A 14,577-nucleotide genomic window follows, 5' to 3' on the forward strand; every position below is an offset into this window, starting at 1 on the left:
ATCCAGACGTTGCTTGAGATTCCCAGACTTAAGCCTTGGACATCTCAAACAGTGCATCTTGCCTCCTATTTAATGATAAAAACTATACCTCTTGCAGGGACTAAAGATTATCCAAAGATATAATCTCATTATTTGAAAGTACTTGTATGGAGAACGGTTAGCTTTATAGAAAGAGAGCCTGCTGTGAACGAGAGGGATACCTGACTGGAGTACTGATTTGTACCTCCATGGCACAGAGTTGTCAATGCAGAGCATTCACATTCCCACAGGGTCAGCAGACCGGGCCAAAGGTATGGTGGAGTTTACTTTCACCTCCTTTCTAGCAATCCCTGGATCACTTCCAATGACTTCTCTCTTGTCTCTCAAAAATGGAAAAAAGGAAAGAATCAAGATCATGAGAGGGTGTTTGCATTCTCCTCTGGTTTGCCCCTTGTTTCTGAGGCCCTACAATTTCAAAGCAAGATTTTATTTCAGTTTAAGGGAATTTTTGTGTGTGTTTTAAGATGGTTTGTCCTCTGGGACTATTTTTCCTGGCTCCCATCGTTTCTGTTTCCATGGCAACTACAGCTGGCTCAGATGTGCTGTTGCCATGGCAACTGTCTGGTCCTCCTTTCAAACGATGCAGTGAAACAGGAATGATATTTGCATCCCCAATGCTGTATGGAACAAATCTCTTTCACCACTCATGGGGAAGACATAAGACAACTGTATAAAATCAGCACAAAATCCAATCTAAATCCTCTCGGAGAGGGTTTTAGACAGCTGGTGATATGACAGAATTGCAAAGAAATTGGGCTTTTCCATCCATGGGCTTAGGGGGGGACTGGCACTTGACTGGCATTTTCAAAGTCTGTTCGGGGCAAAGCAGTATGCTTGGAAATACCCACATGGGAAGAAGACAAGATTTACCAGGAACAGCTAATTCATGTAAAAGCTATCACATCTTGTTTTCTGTAAGATCTTAAAATAAATTATTATGTGTTAAGAAACACATGGTAAAATATACCTCAGTATTTCATCCTAAAGAAAAGATCAAAGCTTGCATTGCTCATGATTGTATCCTCAGATATGGCCAACGTAAGATGCCTGGGTCCCTCTTAGATGTATACTGCTACAGATTCACAGAATAATCACGCTTTCCTTTAATTGTCCATCTCATATCCCCCTCTCTGCACGCATACCCCCCCATATATCATGGAGGAGGTGCCATGCAGATGCATGGCAACAAACCACAAGACACCATAACTCTGCCTGCTCATCACAAGACATGGTACAAGAGGTGTGTTTCTTTTCTGTGACATTGGGCAAAAAAGTGACAATGGTATGATTTATTGTGTGGGATGTTTAAGGGCTTTGTTCTTGGCTTTAACTTCGTCGTGTCATCTATGTGTGCCTGACTTTGTTCTTTGTCTTTTTGTTTGTTTTTCTTTTTTCTATCTTGTTGCTACTGCTGGGACAAATTGGGAAGAAAGACATAGACAGGCCTCTCCACGAGGCTCTGCTGGTTCTGCCCTCTTCGCTTGTCTTCCATAGCTTCCCCAAGGATTATGATGTTCATAACAGGTAACAAAAGAAAACAACTGTGCAATGGAGTACTGTGGGGAGAATGAGTATTTTTCCTTGGGGAAGCAAGGTGTTGGCACCTCTCTTTTATACCACCAGCAGCTGTCCCTGCACTGTCCTGGGTTTTGTCATGCTGCTGGGCTGAACATGATCTCCTGGAGGACTGCAGTTGAATCTGAATGTTTTGCTTTGCAGATGGGCACTGTCCCAGCTGCCTTGCTTGCAACAGTCACAGTCCGAAAGACTGAATTCCTGAACTAGTGCATGGCTTTGAGGTGAGGTAACTTTGGTATCTTTCCCATCAGGAAAGACCATTTGAAACCAGTGCTGTTAGTAGAAAGGAGTAGGAAGGAGCAGGAATAATTAAAGAGCAAAAATCACCACAGGCTCCAGGCACCTGCTGCTAATTATTTATCTGCAGTGTACAGGCCTAGCCTCTCTTAAGGCACAGGGCATATGCAGTATACCTTTTTTTTTAACCATTTTGCCCTGTAATGCTCCTTCCACTGTTGTCTCCAGAACTGACTTGGTCCCATTAGCCAACAGAACATTGTAGACAGTCATGAACAAATCTTTTCTACCACCTAATGTCAGAGGAAGATCGTTATCCTTACTAGGTAGACAAGACATGTAAAAGCCAGGAAACTTGCCTAAATGCAGGTGGTCTACATGAACACAAGGACTGGAACTCAGGAGGCCTTCTCCTTAGCCGTCACATCCCTTCGCTGAAACCCTGGTGGCTCATCACTTCATTTTGTGCCCAGAGCTTTTAAGCAGTAACACACCTCTGCCATCCAAATGCAGTAAAAGCCTCAATGTGTAAATAACAGATCAAAATAAATTTCTGGATAAGATGCTAAGTTCTGTGTGGCTTTCCTTCCCTGTTTTGGGGATATTCAACAAAATTTACCTGTCACTTCAAGAATGATGGAATCAATATGCTTTGCCATCATTTATGTTGGAAGGAGGACCGTAATACAGCACTCCTTCAATTACAGAAGATGGAATCAATACATTTCACCTCCATTTATGTGGTTACGGTCTAAGTTAGCATGGCCCACCCTTTATTTATGGGGGTGGCCTCAGTACAGCTCACGTTCATTTAATGAGGAGGAACTAATATGTCTTGCTTTCACTTATGGGGGTTGGGAAGGAGAGAATCAATACAGAAACCATCATTTATTGGGAGGGATCTATAGATCTCACCTTGATTTACTGGGGAGATCAATATCTCAACCTTTATTAAAGCGGGTGGTATGTTGGACTGAATAAGGTTCATCTGCTTTTAGAGCAAATTGACAGAATATGGCTCTCCATGTATGTGGAAATGATTCAGCATGGCCCTCATATATGTAAGGCTTGGACACCATACGGTGCACCAGCTAACACAGGGATGCATGCAGTTCAGCTCACCATTAGGTCTGGAAAGACAGGGGCAGGTTCAATACATAGGGATTGTGGACTCTGCATAGTAGACCTTCCTTACTCAGAAGTCTGTCTGTGCTTTCCCATGTATGAGAGGTGCGGATTCAATTTGACTTTAAGTGTGTGGAAGCCCCTGGATTCAGTGTAATACATCTTCCTTTATAGGAGATGGTCTCAAGCAGTTCTTCATTTATGCAGAGGTAGATTTGGTGGTGTTCTCCCTCATTTACAAAAGCTGGATTCACTGTTCCTCATCGTGCTTTATAGGGAGCTAATATGAACTGTAAATTAATTGTAGGAGTAGAGAAAAGGGTATGATGTATTCCAGGACCACAACATTGTGGCAGCCTATCTGAATGTCTGAGAAGGAAGTGCTTCTTTACAGCTCCTCAGAGCACAGTGAAGCAGGGGTAGTGGGTATATTGCTATGAAGAAAGGGGAAGATGGCATGAGATCCCCAGCAACTTCTACACCAGGTCTGCTAGTGGCACGATTTTTCTTTGCAGCATCAGTCTGCAGAAGCAGCTGATCTCACTGCATTTTAGAGCTGCTAATTCAGGCCTAAAGCTTGTTGTCTTTGTCTCCAAAAGACACTAATCACCTTCATATCATCCTCCCTCAAAAGAGCTCAAAGTCCAGCTGCAAAGAGTGTGACCTGTCCTCTCATCACCTATTAAACGTCTGCTTCCCCAGGACTGTTTGCAGTGCTGTGGAGACCACAGCAGGGAGCCTTTCATATTTAGGCTACTGATTTGATAGGAGCTCAGATTTATCAGTGACCAGAAGTAAACGCTAGTTGTTGCAGCCAAGGGGTTGCATGATACAAGTTAGGGGGCATCAGTACAATTCCTGGAGGAGATATGTCAGAACAACTTAGGAAAAAATACCAACCCAAGTGCCCACCTTGCTGGGTTTCTCAGCAGGGAGCCTATGGACTGAAAGGACCCCAGAGATTGAACTGCCCTGTCACTTTTCATTATGTGCAATAGTTACACGGCATACAAGCACCTGCAGCTCCCATTTCAAGGTGAAAAGATAAAAAGCAAAGAGAGGGCACTCTAATATCACCATAGAAAAACAGTGCATTGAAAACATGATAATCCCTGCTGGCCTCTCCTTTTTTCCGGGCACCAAGGGGAAATGGGCAAGCATGAAGTAAGGAGCCAAAAGCAGACTGGTTTTGACTCAGGCCCACTGCTTCTTTTGGCTGATGAAAGGCTGCAGCAGATGTCTAGGAGGCAGAAGGTGGAATGTGCCTTTTCCATCCCTGAAGTAGCAGGCAGGTTTATTTTCATCACTGCATTGCATCAGCATCACTGCTTCTCCATGCTGGCTGCTTGTAGTGCTGTACTTAAAACTGTGCATGTCTCTGTGCAATAGCGCTTTTCACAGTCTGCCCTTTTATATGATACTGGGTTAGCTAGGTAGACAGGCTGAATGTGAGAATGCTTATTTGCACGCAAAGAGTATTTCTATTGCAAATAGAGTAATTCCACAAAGAGTTTCCTTCTCTTCCAAGGCTCTCATGTCTCCTACACTCTTGTCCTCAAAGACACTGCCTCTTCCCTCTTTGTTTCTTTTTGATCCAAAACTTAACATCAGTGTTTCTGAATCTCCCTTGCTTTATGCCCTAGTGTCCTGGCTTTGCCCCCTACCTTCCTTCTATTTCTCCCTGGAGTCTTTCTTTAAGATGCCCTTCCTTAGACCTCCACATAAGCTTCTCTATATTGTCAAAAAATATGAACATCCTCCAGTCACCTCCATAAACCTATGTAATGTTGTATTATATCTCTTGCTAGACTAATATAGCAATAAATTAGAGAAAGAGTCATTCAGTATGTCAGCCTATTTTCTTAAAGCTTTCTGAGAAACCTTCAGCAGCTATGGATGACTGTGTGAGTTCTGCTGCTACTGAATTCTTGAGGCACACAATACAGCCAGAATCTCCCATCACTACTCAGATGAACTCATGGACTGTGATTTGGAAAAGGACCAGACATGTGGAGGGCATCCAACAGGCTACCTCGGAAATTATTGCAAATTCCATCCAGAAGTGGTATAAAGCAAGGGAAGGAATAAGAATACTCTCCTTAGGGCAGAAGTGTGCCTTAATTACAGAATGCAAGAGACCACACGGTATGATGATTGGCTTCTTAGAATAATCAGAATTAATATTCAGCTCTTACATGCTGCTTTTTGTTAGAAGAATTCAAAGTGCTTCACCAGTGGCACAAAAATGATGATGCTTGGCCAAAACCAGCCAGTGGCAGGACCACAAATGGAAACCAGCTGTCCCAAGCGTCCTGGGAGAGTGTGCTAGTTCCTAGCCATACTTTCTCCCATAAAAGGAATAAGAAATGAGTTCAGCTTCTTGCACGCACCAACTGTAAATAAGCAGAAGGGCAGGTATGAATTCTTTCAGGGGTCACCTTCATAAAAAAAAATCTTTTTTTCTGTAGTTCTACAAACCCTTCTCCCAGGTGTGTGTGGTAAAGGCTGCATGGCAGAGCTGCTCAGGGTATGTTCTCGCCCTGTGTTTCTGCCTTAGTCTACCATAGCAGCCACTGCAGCTTGGGCACAGCTTAGAGCAAGCCTAACCTGCACAGAAGTAATTCCGCTCACTTCTAACTTAAAGCAACACCAACTATTCTTTATCTTGGTGTGAGCAGATGAGCGAATTCGGTGCAGTGATTGAGAGGTGTTATTTTGTGATCCGCAATGTATTTTAACACCTTTTCAACATGAGATGACCATGCAGGCTTTTTGCACTCTTTCCATATCTATTTGATTGTGCTTTCAGAAGCTGTAAACAGGGACACAATAACAGTCTTCTGTCTGCACGGAGCCTTGCTCTGCATTATTCATACATTTCCTTCCTGTTTCACACGCTTATGTCAGTCCTCATTCAGGCAAAATTCATGTTAAATGATTCACGCTCTCTTTCTCTATATGTGTCTTTCTCTGTCTTTGAAATGGGAATGAGAGAAAAAAAGGTAAAAAAAGAACCTGTGATTAGACTTCTCTCTCCCTTTTTCCTTCTTCCCTCCTCAGTCAGACCCCAATTCTCAGTGACATGTATATCTGGTTTCTTTGTTTCAGTGTGTCTGATGCAGAAGAAAATGGAGCAGAGGAGCCATCATCGTTAAAAAGTCCCATCAGTATTGTCCTGTTATGCACTGATCAATTCTAATTTCTGAGATTAAAGAAAGAAACCCCCCATCTGTGTATCCTCTTTGCCCCTGCCAGAGATCTGTACTATCTTCTTTTTCTCCTTTCCCTGCCCTGCCATCAGGACGTTTGCTCTGAGAAGCTTCCACACCTATTTTAGGAGCATCCAAAGGATATTAGTGGCAATTGCTCCAGGGCTTTTCACTTGCTGGGTGCTGTGCAGTTCTGTCTTGCTACTTTGATTACTTGATATTCATATGGGATTAATAGAAGGGCCAGCAAGAAGGCATGACTTGTGGCATTCTGCATACAGGGATGAATCCCAGCTTTGTGGTTAGTCTTTTTCGACTTGCATATGATGCAGCTGAATGCCTTAACCCACAGTTGCCCGACTGTAACTCTCCAACATTACATCAAGAGATGACTGAGGTGCTGATGATAGGTTGAAGGAAGCAACCAAGGAGAATGGCAGGGCTGGCATGAGTCTGATTGCTGGGGCCTGTCTTCACTGGCACACAGGTTTGCCACACAGGGAAGTTATCAAAGCCCAGGATGATTTTAGATTACTGTATGTGCCAATGTCCAAGACTGCATTTTTCTATCTTAATGTGGCTAAAAGGTTGCAACCATTCTTCTTGGAGCAGAAATCCCTACTGTCATCTATGAATTATGTCATGCTCAATGCGCTCTAAAGCACTGCATCAGGGGATGTACTCTAAATGCACTAAGAAACTGAAACTACTGCAGAATGCAGATGACTGCCAGCTAAATAGACTTTCTCACTGGGAACTACCAGTGCTCGCCAAACTGCAGTGGGTGGCCATTGCTTTTCTTGGGGAATGTGAAATGTTTGTTTGGTTCGATAGAGCCCTGAGTGAGACCTGTGTAGCTGAGAGATACCTACCTCTCACCAAGATCCTGTAGCGCCGTAGTGAGCAGAGGCACTTCCACTGATGCCCTGCCTGTACAGATGAGGGGGCTGAGTGCTCCTGGCAGGGCAACCCCCATAAAAGAGTCTTAGTTTAGGGATTTTTTTCTCCTTCTGGTCCTGAAATATATTTGTATTTTACATTTCATCTGTCGTATTTTAGACTATGCTACAAAAGCCACCTACTTTACTGGACTTCTGGAGCAGGAACTCTCCTGCTGGAACCAGCCAGTTTACTCCCATTATTCTGTTACCTTTTCTCTGAAATTGGCCCACGTCAGAGGCTTACGGGGAAGGTGGAGACACACCATTGAAGACAGATGGCTTGAGTATGAGAATGCTTTCAGTAATATAGACAGTAGTTTTCAATTACAGAATTTTGTCTTGTGGAGACTTCGTAATGTTGCTGAGAAATTATCCTTTGTAAGGATTTTCAGTATATGTACTTGTTATCTAGAAATGGAGCAGGTGTGGCTTTTTGCATTGAGAAAATTAGGGAATAAAGCAAGCAAAAAAGACTGATTTGAATATTTTTTCTGATATTGATAGTAAATGCTCTTTCATTGTTCTCATATTCCTCCTGGTTAAAGCCTTTTGAAACGATGTGAACATTTTTTTGTGGTCTTTACAGTTTAGACACCTGTAAGCACATCATGGTGCTTTTCCACATTAGCCAATTTTTCTAGCAGCATCAGCCAAAGGAAGCTGTCTGGTGCCAAGGAAGCTGTGTAACTGCGAAACTGTGAAGCAAGACACACCAAGAGGAATGGGAATTGTTTCATCCCTTCACACACCAAGAGGAATGGGAATTGTTTTATCCCTTCCCAACTCAGCCCCATTCTGTGCAACTTCATTTTCAGAGCGATGATTATCCTGATGGCTGGGTAAACTCACCTGGGCTTGCCCTTGCTGGACTGTATCAATTAGTCCTAATCTGCGTTGCTCGTGATGCACATTTCTGAGTGGCTTCTTGGCTCAGGTCAGGTGTGGGATCCTCTTTTATCGGGTTAGGACCAGCTTCATGCCGGCCTCCAGCAACGGGTGGAATAGTTTCCTGGCCCTGCCTGTCTCTGCGATCCCTACACCTGGCTGTTTCTTTGGGGTGAGAGGGGAACGCTGACATTTGTGATGCTTTGTCTTCCCCCCCTTCCCTTTTTTGCATTCAGAAGCCCTCCAGGGACCCAAATCCATCTTTCACACTGAGCAGCGATGCTGGGGAAGGGGAGGGGAGGGACTGCAGCCTGATTTCCAAGGGGACTGCACTGCTCATCAAAGGAACTGTATCCAGGCAACCCACTTCCCCTGCCTGAGACAAGCACACACAGCTGGGACTTTGGAAAACTAAGAAGAAGCTACTGTAAAGAGCGGGCTACAGGGAGGAGGAGGAGGGATATGGTGCAGGGAGGGAGCCATGTTATTTTGAGCAGGTTATTTCTGCCCTGGCATCAGTGTGACACTGGGCCCGGCTGAAGTAGCCAATGGAGCCACCCAACTGCTCCTTTCCGGGTCCCCACCGAGAGAAGGGAAAGGGAGTGGCTTGTTCATCCTCCCACAGGACCAGGATGGGGAAAGGCTTGCCCTGCCTCTTGCAGGAGCCGTTCCCCAGCTCCTGCGGGAGGAGGAGGAGAGTGCACTGTAACTCTGCCTTCCAGGACACAGTGAGGAGAAATCCTGTATTGTTTGGAAAGCTCAAATCCTGCACATGTTAAGGGCCAAAACAATAAATGGATGGACAGACACACCGGCATATGCAGGCAGAGATGCCATGAGCCCTTGGAGCACCCCATGCTCAGGTCCTCCACAGCCGAGCACCTCAGGAGTTAGTACTTTATTTATTGCCTGGGTGACAGCTGCATCGCTTTCTACCGGCACCAGGTGCAGATGACTTTTAGATCCTGCACTCCTGCTTTGACCAAGGTCCTAGGATTTGGGCCCAGCTTCAGACCTCACCTGATGCTTTACCAGCCAGGAGCCAGGGCGGGCTGCTGGCAGCTCTGCAAAGCACAGGAAAAGCCTCTCCACGGTGTCTGTCTCCACTCTCTCCCTAAAGACTAAGACCTGTCTTTCTCCAGGACACAGCACCCTCCCGTCTGCCAGCTGTTCACCCTTCACTGGCAACTCCCATCCGATGGGCAGGTAAGAGGTGTGTCCTCTAAGTGGAGCTGCCTACATGCCTTCTCCCGACGCCTGTAGGATGTGGGCCTGGCTTTGACGTGTAGGGACTCCCCAGGGGAAGAGGAAGCCCGTGGCCCTTTGGCGAGAGATCCTCCAGGCTTGCAATCTGAGGGAAGTAAAATTGCTCTCCATTCCTGTTTCCTCTTTTTCTCAGTCATGCTCCAACAGTGCACATCTTCCTTCACCTCACTTAGTCCCCTTTGCATACCACAACTGTCCTTATCCTATCTCCCCATCTCTTTCCCTGCTTTTCCTTTACCCTCTCCTCTTTCCTCCCCTGCCTCCTTCACATGCTCTTTCAGATCTGAGCCCCATCACCCTGTCTGCAGGGGCTGGTAAGCCTGCTTAATAAGCAGAGCTAGGCTAGGAGGGGCTCCTACCCACGGCCCAGGCATTTCCTGACCTTTCAAGTGCCTCTCTCGGAGGAGTACCTCAGTTGCCTGCCCTTTGACTTTTTTCAGTGCTTTCTAACCTGTGACTGAGTAGCTCACAAAGTGCCATTTGCTAAGAGGAGAGAAATAAGCTCGGGGGTGGGGGCTTGGAAAGAGCATTAAGGAGCTAAAAAAAAAACATGGGTCAACTCTGAATGAGCCTGAGGCACTTCTCCTTCCCCAGCCCCCAGCTGATGCCGCAGTCAAAGAGAGGACAAGCAGCCATGAAGAATTCTCTCTGTCTTCGGCAGCAGCTCCTCTCCCTTCCCTCAGGGCATCCCTGCTGCCAGAACGGGGATTGCCACACTGCTATAGAAAGAGGAAAACAAAACAAATGAAAAGGAATCTGCCCCAAAATAACCCCTCTGCCTCCTGGCACCACGTCAGCCACAGAAAGTTTTGTGAATCAGAGATGTTAGGCAGGAAAAGACCTATTAGTTCCCATCGACTCTCCAACCAGGGGGGTGGGAGAAGGAGAGGTTAGTGCCAGATTATCCCCTCCAGCCTATTTCAGTCAAGTATATTCAGACAGGAAATTCTCCTTAGACCCAATAGACAGAGACACAGCTCTCAACAGCCTCCGCTTTGAACACGGTAGCAGTGAGCTCTGTCACCCTTTCGGGGATCCATCCAGGTCTGATTCAGAACAGCATATAGGGATGAAGCAATGAAGATTAGAAAGCACCATGACATAACATCTGGTGTTTGGTAAGATCTAACTAAGGAAATAGAAAGATAAAGACTTGATATATTTTGATTGTCCTAACCCATGACTGGTGTGAGTAAGTTTCACCAGCTTGCATGAGCATTAACAAGGCTTAAGAAACACAAAGCAGAGGCAGGTGTTTCTAATGTGGCTGGGGAAATGACAGTAGTACTACTAATTTAAACATGTTACAAATATTACTTTAAAAACCTACATTTAAGTGTAAAGATTGCAGAGGCCAGCACTCAAAAATAAAGAGGTGAGAAATGCATGTGCAGCAAACTTTTACTCGTTTCCCTTCCCTCAGATGCTGCCTATTCAGTACACCAGGCGTCCTGAAGTGTTCGGCGAATGAGGACATCATCAACCTTCCTTCCAGCCCAGTGAATTGAACCAAATTCAGATTTCAATGTCTAGTTTCCCTCTCCAGTCTTCCTACAGCCTGAGTGTATGGACAAGGGATTTAGTATCATTAGAAGGCTTGATGTTTTTTCAAATGCATGTACTACTAAAGACAGTGATGCACACCTTGCCAGTGGATTTCACAGCTGTAAGCTGACAGATGAGAAATGTCAGCATGCAGATATAATGAATTCTGATCCAGATTCCATAGGAGAGTGCTTCTGTGATTGCATATGCTTTTCCGAGCTTTATCAGTGTTCCCGCGACCCTTCTGCTGTCACTCACCTACTTCCCCATCCCTCCTGCTGTCTTCTACACCGTCTTCTTGCCCATCCCTGCCATCCAACTGCTGCTCCTCTCAGGCTCTGAAACCTTATAGAGACAGCTTAAGACAGGAACCAAAGGATACTAGCCAGGTGGGGAGGATGGAGGCAATAGTGATGAGAAGCATGATCACATAGATTTGCCATATATGGTGCTACATGCTGGGATTCACTTCAAGGTTTGGGGAGCTTTGTTACTGTAACTATTTATATTACAAAATGAAAATAGATCAGCAGCTCTGTGGTGGGGAGGGGAAGTGGGTGAGATCCTCACAGTTTTTGTGAATTCCCCTCCCCTTGACAGTAAAATGAGAAAGAATAAAATTGGCTACAGAATTGGCTACTTCCCGTGTGTCGTCAGCCTGCTGAGCACTGTACAGTCACGGAGGAAAACAGTCTCCACACAGGAAGTTCAGACAAGCTGAGACTTCCCAGCTCTCAGAGTGAGGACATTCCCACTGTGTTCCCTGAACTCTGCCCTAATGGCCCTGCTGACGCCTGTGCACATCCACTGATGTGATGTAAAGGTGAGGGAAACTGGACCAAATACATGCAGGGACTTGCGGACAGATAACCCACCTAGTACACCTCTTCGGGCAAGGCTAGCTCATACACAGCACGGAGAAGGGACAAAATGGCCCAATAATCATGGCAGGGGAGACGATAAGCTGTTACGGTGAACAGGCCTAGAGAGGACCCAAGAGAAGGATGTGGAGTCTCTCATCAGAAAGCCTCTGGAACAGTTCAGCTAACATTTGCCAGGAATGCTATCCTGCTGGGAGTAGGGGATGAATGGAATGATCTTCTAATCCTACCTTCCAATCCTGTGACCAACGTAACTAAACTCAGGCACTGGTTTAAAAGGTAGTCTGCAGGATACTCTTACAAGATGCTTCCTGAATTTATTTTCTCTTGTGTTTTGAAGAGTCTTCTAGCCTTAAGAAAGTACTGTTTGACATGGCTGGGGAAGTGCAGAGCTGAAGCCAAGTCTTTGAGAAAAACCCTACTCAGCAGCAACTTTATTTTCAATTCCCAGCACCTGAAACTGGAAGGCTGCCATTCTCCTCTAATCCCAGAGTACAAACCAGACCAGCCTTTTCCCACTGCAAACTCCATTAAGATACCACCCTTGCCTTTTTTCAGAAAGGCAACCTGAACTGTATCAATGGGCAGTCTGGTGTCCAGCAGAGAAGTGTGACTCATTCTTTCTTTGTCACAGTCACAAAAGCCACGACAGGACATGTTGCCCCTGATGGCAGGAGACAGGAGAGGATGACCCAGAAGGTCATCCTAGAAAAGCCTTTCTTCCAGTCCTGTGTTCCTTGCCCAGTGACACTGAGAGGAATGTTTTCAATGTTGAAAGAGAGGATCAAGAGACTTGAATTTGTCCCTGCCTTGCCACTGACTGTGTAGGCTTTAATGTATCCCTTCTATTACTTTACCTGTAAAATGCAGGCAGTAAAATGCACTAAACACAAGGAAACTGTAGAATTCAATGAATAGATAATTGTGTATCATCTCAGGAACAAAGTATACATTTCTAATTAACTGAAAGGATCATTCTTTATTACCACCAGCCTTTGTAAAGCACTTCAATTGCTCGGAAAGAAACATATGACACACAGTTAGCAGTACACATTATTAAATTATTAATTCATCCTACTATTCTATATGCCAGCATATTTATAATGTGCCAGTTGCTTTGGTTTCTAGGTGAGGAATGCACAGTATTGAACTCAAATTAATGAAATCAAATACTTTACACTACATACTTCTAATTAGAAATGTTACAGATAATTTCCAAAATGATATTGTTAACAAAACAACATATGGCTTGCCTTGTTCACAAGCTTTTCAATGCTGCAGTTGGTGATACAGTTTGGGATCCCCAAGACAAAAGATGTTACATAAATATCAATGCAAAAGTATTTCAACAGTTTCTTTCGCCAACAAAAGCCCCAAGGCTTGCTACATACTTAGCATAGTTGTTTATTTATTACATTTACTATTTTTATTATCACTGTTTTAAAAAAGTCAAGTAATACAACATATTAATTATGATTACAGATATTCTCATATATTTCCTTTAAGGTGGGAACTGAATCCCAATTACTACCTCCCAGTTTAGGTAGTTAATTTCTACCTTCTCCTACTTCCTCTCCAGTTTCAGCTGGATATAATCTGATTCCTCCCTTTCTTAAAAGACGATGCAAGTACTGCTCTGTACTGTTAAATAATTGTCATGTTCAGCCCTAAGAATGACTGGATTTCAGCAATGGGATGAGCAATTTCTATTTTGTTCTTAAACATTTGGCATATTTCAAATTAAAATGCTTACCTAAAGAGTTACTTTTCAAATATTTGCACTTAGTGATCCTTATCCCTTCTCTTTTCATTTCTTTCTAGTCCAGATCCCCTGGTCTAACTGGGAGGGAGGGTTATGGAACCCAAAAGTGGCTTTAAGCTACTTAAACACTACAGTAATTCTGGGGCTAGTGGAGGGTCAGTTTAGCTCCTGGGCTTTGTGCCAGTGGCATGACCCACCCAGGACAGGGCAGAGCTAGGAGACGGGACCTGCAGATCTGAGCCTGCATGGGCCAGAGGAAGAGAAATCATCCACCAAACTAAGACTGCACAGTTGCAGGATGAAAGGGCAGCAGTTGTAAGAACTGAAGATTTCCGGAGGCAGTTTTTAACCACTGGCTTGAGAATCAGCTGTGATTTCCACAGCCACATCTACCAAACTGGACTGAACCACCTCCAGCACAGAAAAAGCCTCAGGGAGGAGATGAAAAGTTTAATTAATTAATGCTTGTAAAATGCTTTGAGACCCTCAGATGGAACACACGGGAGAAGTAGAAAGACTTAATTATTTTTAACATTGATATTGGGGGGGGTTAACTGCTTCTTATTGAGATACTATAGTCCTTTCATTCTTTTTAAGTTGGATCTGCTCTGCATATGGTATCTGAGACCGAAGAACAGCTGGAGAGAAATGGTGAAATTATAATCTCAAGGATTTGGTTTGTAAAAACATCTTTTCAGGGATATTTGCTCAATGCAGTTGGACAACATTATGTCAGATCTGCTGTTAAACAGGAATCGGGCTATGGCACAAGCACACCTTAAACCAGCCACTGAATTGTGCCTTTGTCTCCTGCCACAGCAGTTCTTTTTCCCTTATTTCCCTTTACATGATTTTGCAATGGGAAACGTAGCTATTAGCTAAATGGCAGCAAAATATTCATACTGACATTATCAGAGCTAACCCCCTGAATAAGCACAAGGAGATACTGGCTAGCTTAGCAGGACAGGAAAACAGACTCCAGATCCTTTCACCTCCATGTCACCAGGTCCAGCCCAGTCTAGATTGATAGTTGCAAAAATGCCATTTGACAGCTCTTTGGCACTCTAGACAAAATGAACTGGGCAAGGGAAGGATGGAAAAATCTCAGT

Source organism: Gymnogyps californianus, chromosome 5 (genome assembly GCF_018139145.2).
Source record: "Gymnogyps californianus isolate 813 chromosome 5, ASM1813914v2, whole genome shotgun sequence".
In the NCBI taxonomy this organism is placed as follows: Eukaryota; Metazoa; Chordata; class Aves; order Accipitriformes; family Cathartidae; genus Gymnogyps; species Gymnogyps californianus.